The sequence below is a fragment of the Moschus berezovskii genome, chromosome 17, assembly GCF_049115385.1.
Source record: "Moschus berezovskii isolate FMDL1 chromosome 17, NW_MosBer_1.0, whole genome shotgun sequence".
Taxonomy (NCBI): domain Eukaryota; kingdom Metazoa; phylum Chordata; class Mammalia; order Artiodactyla; family Moschidae; genus Moschus; species Moschus berezovskii.
The window spans coordinates 33,063,691-33,069,690 of NC_142476.1; positions in this window are offsets into that span (position 1 = coordinate 33,063,691).

Below are 6,000 nucleotides of genomic sequence, written 5' to 3' on the forward strand. Positions count from 1 at the left end.
CCTGGGTCAGGAAGATCCCCTGGAGAAAGAAATGGCCACCCATTCCAGCATTCTCGCCTGGGAAATCCCGTGGACAGAGGAGCCTGCTACAGTCTACTGGGTCACGAAAGAGTCAGATTAAATGACTAAACAATAACAGAATAATATAAGAAAGTACCTTAGAAGGCAGAGAAGAGAGGCTGAAGGCTAAGGTAATGCTTGGTGAAAACTGATTGGGCCCCTGTGACATGCTAGGCATGATGGAACCTATAACTTTAAGAGCAGGAACTGTCTCTGATTTGTCTTTGCATACTCAGCAGCAACTAGCATGGTGCAAGCAAGTGGTAGGTAGACAAGAAATGTCTGGAGGGGGAATGAGTAACCTGAGTGCCCTATCTTCTATCCTTAGTTTAGGATCCTCATGGGGACTAGCTGGCAGGACCACCATTTCTGCTGCTTTTTCCTCTTCTGCTTGTTCAGTTCTGTACCCTTAGGTGTCCACAGCAGGACAGCAACTCTCGGAAGTTAGCCCTGTGGTGGTTGCCATAATTGCTCTGCCTCAGGAAGGACTCTGCTCATAGGTGTTTGACTTCTCGTGGGGGGTCATTCTCTCCTTTCCATCAAAGCCCTTCCCATGAGGTGTCCTGCACCCAGTGCCCACGGCACTCTGCGCAGTGCTGACCTGATCAATGGTTGCATTCCCTGGTGTTACTGCCTGGCTTGGCTGCTTTGTCAGCAAGTGAGCTGAGAGGTGTGTTCTGATTTCCAGTGGGTTATGCTTCTTTGGCTGGAGGGATCAAGAGGACCAGTGTGGGCAGATTTATTCCTCAAATAATCCTCCCCAGACACCTTCGTTGACTGTCTTTGTGGAACAAATGGGTATTGTCAGCGTTATTGATTTGACCTTTCCCCTCTCCTGGTGGGCAGTGTCCGTGTCCTCATCAGTCCTTTCTCTCGGGAGCAGTGAGACATGTTAGAGCCATTTCCAGGAAACCTATGCCCTTCCCTTCAGCATTTTGGAGAAGGAAAAACATTTTGACATGAGTACAAAATAATGGAGTTGTGATACCCCAGACACTCTGCTTGTGTGGCACGGTGGAGTCCATGGAAAACAATTTGGTGGACATAATTTTAATGTGGGCTTTTATTTCTGATGGAGGTTCTGTCTCTGCTGGGTTGTGCTTCTCAGTGATTTGTAGACGTTACACAAAGGAGAACATTCTGATTTTTTGCTCTCTCTGCAGTAAGGGAAGGATGAGGGCTCAGAGAACCTTCTTTTAGTCTAGCAGTTAGATTGCTGCTGTCAGTGGCATTGTGTGTTCCTCATGTAGGGGGTGAGGAAAGGAAACGGGCTCAGAAGTGTTAGGCTTGGGTTGCATAATCAATTTAAAAATTTTATATTTGTTTTTTTCTTATGAAATTATGGAAGACTCTTGAGAGTACCTTGGACAGCAAGGAGATCCAAAAAGTCCATCCTAAAGGAAATCAATCCTGAACATTCATTGGAAGGACTGAAGCTGAAACCCCAATACTTTGGCCACCTGATGCAAAGAACTGACTCGTTGGAAAAGACCCTGATGCTGGGAAAGATTGAAGGTGGGAGGAGAAGGCAGGAGGAGAAGGGGATGACAGAAGATAAGATGGTTGGACGGCATCACCAACTCGATGGACATGAGTTTGAGCAAGCTCTGGGAGTTGATGATGGACAGGAAAGCCTGGTGTGCTGCAGTCCATGGGGTCATAAAGAGTCACACATGACTGAGCAACTGAGATTAGAGAAAAATCAGAAAATGACATAAACAAGATCAAGAAAGAATTATTAAAACATCACAGTGCTAACAGCTTACAGATACGTATCTTTTTTGACTTAGGATGGCAACTTCTCAGGGTCAGAGTATAGAAATGGCATAACTCCTTCTCTCTATTGAAATAAAAACCAGGGCTGCTTTATGTGGACTGAAGTTAATTATAAAAATATCTTGTATTTGTATCTTTTATTAAAAGATAAAATAGAAATTTTATCTTTTAAAATATAAATATGAAATATACTTGTCATTATAAAATATACTTGTTTATCATCTTATTTATTTAATCTTATAATGACCCTTTGACTTAGGTTGTTCTCATCCTTGTTATAATAACCTCCCTACCCGAAGACTCATAAAGATATAGACACCTTCTCCAATTAATTTTAAAATCTGGCCACACCATGCAGCATGTGGAATCTTAGTTCCCCAACTAGGAGTTGAGCCCATGCCTCCTGCATCGAAAGCACAGAGTCTTAACCAGTGGACCACCAGGAAAGTCCTGACTTCCTCCAATTAGATAGCAGGTTAACGGCAGATCTGGGATTTGAACTGAAGTTAATTTCAGAATTAAAGTTCAATTTACGAGATTCTAGAGACCTCATCCTTTTATAGAGCCCTGTGTATCAGTCAGTGATTGCTACAATAACGCTGTGTAATAAACCACCTTAGAGCTCAGTGGCTCTCAACAGATTATGTATGCTGTCACTTACATGTCTGCAGATTAACTGTGGTTAGCAGATTTAGCCTGGCTTTGCCTGGGAGGCTCTGCTTTCGGCTTCAGGTTGGCTGCATTTGACTGAATCCTGTGTCTTGTGTTCACATCTGTTCCATGTTGTGTTTATTCTGAGGACCAAATAGAAGAGGAGGCTCTTCTCATGATCTCATGGCAGATCAGTGGAGTACAAGATCTAGGATGAACCGCATAAGCACATTGAAAGTCCTTGTTCCTACCAAGCCTGGCCATAGTCCTTTGGCTAAAACAAGTCACAGGGCCAAGCCATGCAATGAGGAAGGTTATAATACCCACAGTAGGAGGGGAAGGGAAGTGAATAAGGTAAGCCATCACACTCTGGCCTCTTATTCATTGTTCTCTTCTACGCAAAATATACTTACCCCATCCCAACACTCTTAGATTACTCACCGTCCCTACACCAGGTTTGACACTGAAGACCTTGCAGTTATACCAAATCCTGATATGGCTCCTTTTGACTGAGACATCTGTGAAATAGAAGTTATTTGCTTTCCAACCATGTTAACAGAACAGAATAAATTCAATAAACACTCCCATTTGAAAAAGGTAAGAATGCAGGCTCATTCCAGTCATTCCAGTTCACTTGCTAAGTCATGTGCGACTCTCTGTAACCCTAGGACTGCAGCACACCAGGCTTCCCTGTCCTTGGCTATCTTCCAGAGTTTGTTCAGATTCATTGTCCATCGAGTCAGTGATGCCATCCAACCATCTCATCCTCTGTTGCCCCCTTCTCCTTCTGCCCTCAATCTTTCCCAGCATCAGGCCTTTTTCAATGTGTTGGCTCTTCACATCAGATGGTTAAAGTATTAGAACTTCAGGATCAGTCCTTCCAATGAATAGTCAGGGTTGATTTCCTTTAGGATTGGTTGGTTTGATCTGCTTGCTGTCCAAGGTACACTCAAAGAGTCTTCTCCATCACCACAATTTGAAAGCATCAATTCTTTGGTGCTCAGCCTTCTTTATGGTCCAACTCTGTCACTGATAAACAGCAATTCTGAAACCCTGCTATACAAATTAGCCAGAGTTCCTTATTGTGTAGGTATAGAATGTTCTTTTATTATACTAGGCTGAGTGTTTGACAACTGTAAAGCCCAAGATAATAAATATTTTAGGCTTTGCAGGCCAGATACTATCTGTTGCAACTTCTCAACTTGATGTTGCAGTAAAAAGCAGCATCAGTTCAGTTCAGTTATTTAAATGTGTGGGTATAGCTGTGTTTCAATAAAACTCTATTTACTAAAGCAAGTAACAGGCAGGGTTTGACCTGTGGGCTCATGGTTCACTGACTCCTGGATTAGGTCCTAGTTCTGTTCCCTGGAAGTGACTCACCAATCAATTGTTCTCCAATTCTTTTGGGCTCTAACGTTCAGGAGGTCTTTCTTTATTCCATCATCTCCCATACCTATCCACTTCTGAAGAGACCTTTAGAGAATACACATTTCTTTCTGGATCAGCAAATTTTTCAGCCCGCTTTCTTTTGATTTTTTTGATGTGGACCATTGAATCTGTTATAACAATGCTTCCATTTTATGTTTTTGTTTTCTGGCTGCAAGTCCTGTGGGGTCTTAGCTCCCTGACCAGGGATGGAACACATGCCCTCTGCATTGGAAAGTGAAGTCTTAATCACTAGACCCCCCAGAGAAGTCCCTCAGCCTGCTTTCTGCTTATAGAAATTTGGGGACAGGAGATCTTTTGGCATCTCAAACAGTCCGAAGTTGATAATATTTTACCAATACAGATGTCTCGAAAGTTTTGTGTCTCCTATGTCTGATTTTATTCAATTCCATGTTGCTGCTGCTGCTGCTAAGTCGCTTCAGTCGTGTCCAACTCTGTGCGACCCCATGGATGGCAACTCACCAGGCTCCCCTGTCCCTGGGATTCTCCAGGCAAGAACACTGGAGTGGGTTGCCATTTCCTTCTCCAATGCATGAAAGTGAAAAGTGAAAGTGAAGACACTCAGTTGTGTCCAACTCTTTGCGACCCCATGGACAGCAGCCTACCAGGCTCCTCCATCCATGAGATTCTCCAGGCAAGAGTACTGGAGTGGGGTGCCATTGCCTTCTCCCAATTCCATGTTAGTCACACCTATAACATTAATAAATTTTGAGAGGTGCCTCCCTCTTGAGACTAATTTTAGCTATCTTGGGTTTATTAAGTGTCCATGGATTTTGCTTTCTATCTTTCTAGGAGCACTTTGTTCAGCTGAAAGGAACTGATAAGCACCAATTCAGTCCTTTCAAAAGTTGTGACAAAGGATGTGAAAACTGCAGCCTTGATATAGTCTTTGTCCTGAGGCTGATAAGATGGTAAAGTGAAAAACAGTTTTAAACCCCTGGAAATTCTGGGCTTTCTATATTGTCTCTCAGTTTTGTTGGCCAGCTGCTCAGTTGGCCTTTTTAAACTCAAGTTTGTCTTGCAAAACCTTATCCAGCTGGTAACCACCAAATTATACTACCAATGTTCTGCCCTGACATTTTCTTACTCAATGCTTCAAGTTCATTAGGCACATTTTCTATCTTCCAAGTTATCCCAGATGGATTTTGCCAAGGGCTTCATCACTGCATAACATGGGATGGCATGCTTCTAGCTCTCCATAACAGTTTCCTCATCTCTGCTGCCTAATCACCAAACTATGGTCACGTATTTTAGATTTTCATGATGGCAGGACTGCACTTCTGCTCAAAATTTGTGTTGCCTAACTATTGTGACAATAATACTGTATTGTAAACTACACCCAAATGCATTACTTACAGTAATAAGCTCTTATGCTCACAGCCACCTGTGTCCTGGATGATTGTTATTCAACTGATCTCAGCTGACTTAAACTAATGAACCTGTGTAGGTTGCATATTGACTGATGTTGGCTCCAGGCTAGGTTTTGGGCTCAGGTGTTTCTTACTGTTTCGGCCTAGACTTGTAAAGGGGTAGCAGCAGCTTTGGGATAAGCTCTTTTTATAGTGTTATCACTGAGTGGTAGCCCAGTCAAACTACACATGTAAAACTTCTTCTTGCATCATACCCACCAGCATTCCACTGGACAAAGCAAATGACATGACCAAACCTAACATCAGTGGAACAGGGAAGTATACTCTGTCTACAATGGGAAGAGGAAGGAATGACTTTTTAGATGATTTCATTCAAGTGATCACCCTAGGATTTACTTTCAAGATATTGGTGTCAAAAAGAGAAAAGAAATGGATATTTATCAAATGTCTTACTCAAGATATCTGGCTTTTCAATTTATTCCTTGGTCACAGCTCTATGACCAAGTTTTGACAAATGGGATGCGAATGATGTGTGAACTTTCGGATTGTGTCCTTGAAAGAAATGGGCATGCTCTCCTGTTGCTCCTTTCTAACTCCTGATGGCTGGGACTTAAAGAGCCTGTTAGGTCCCAAATGAAAGCCACGCGTTGTTGATGGCAGGCTGCTTTACCAGTTCTGGACTATTATGTGAGTGAGA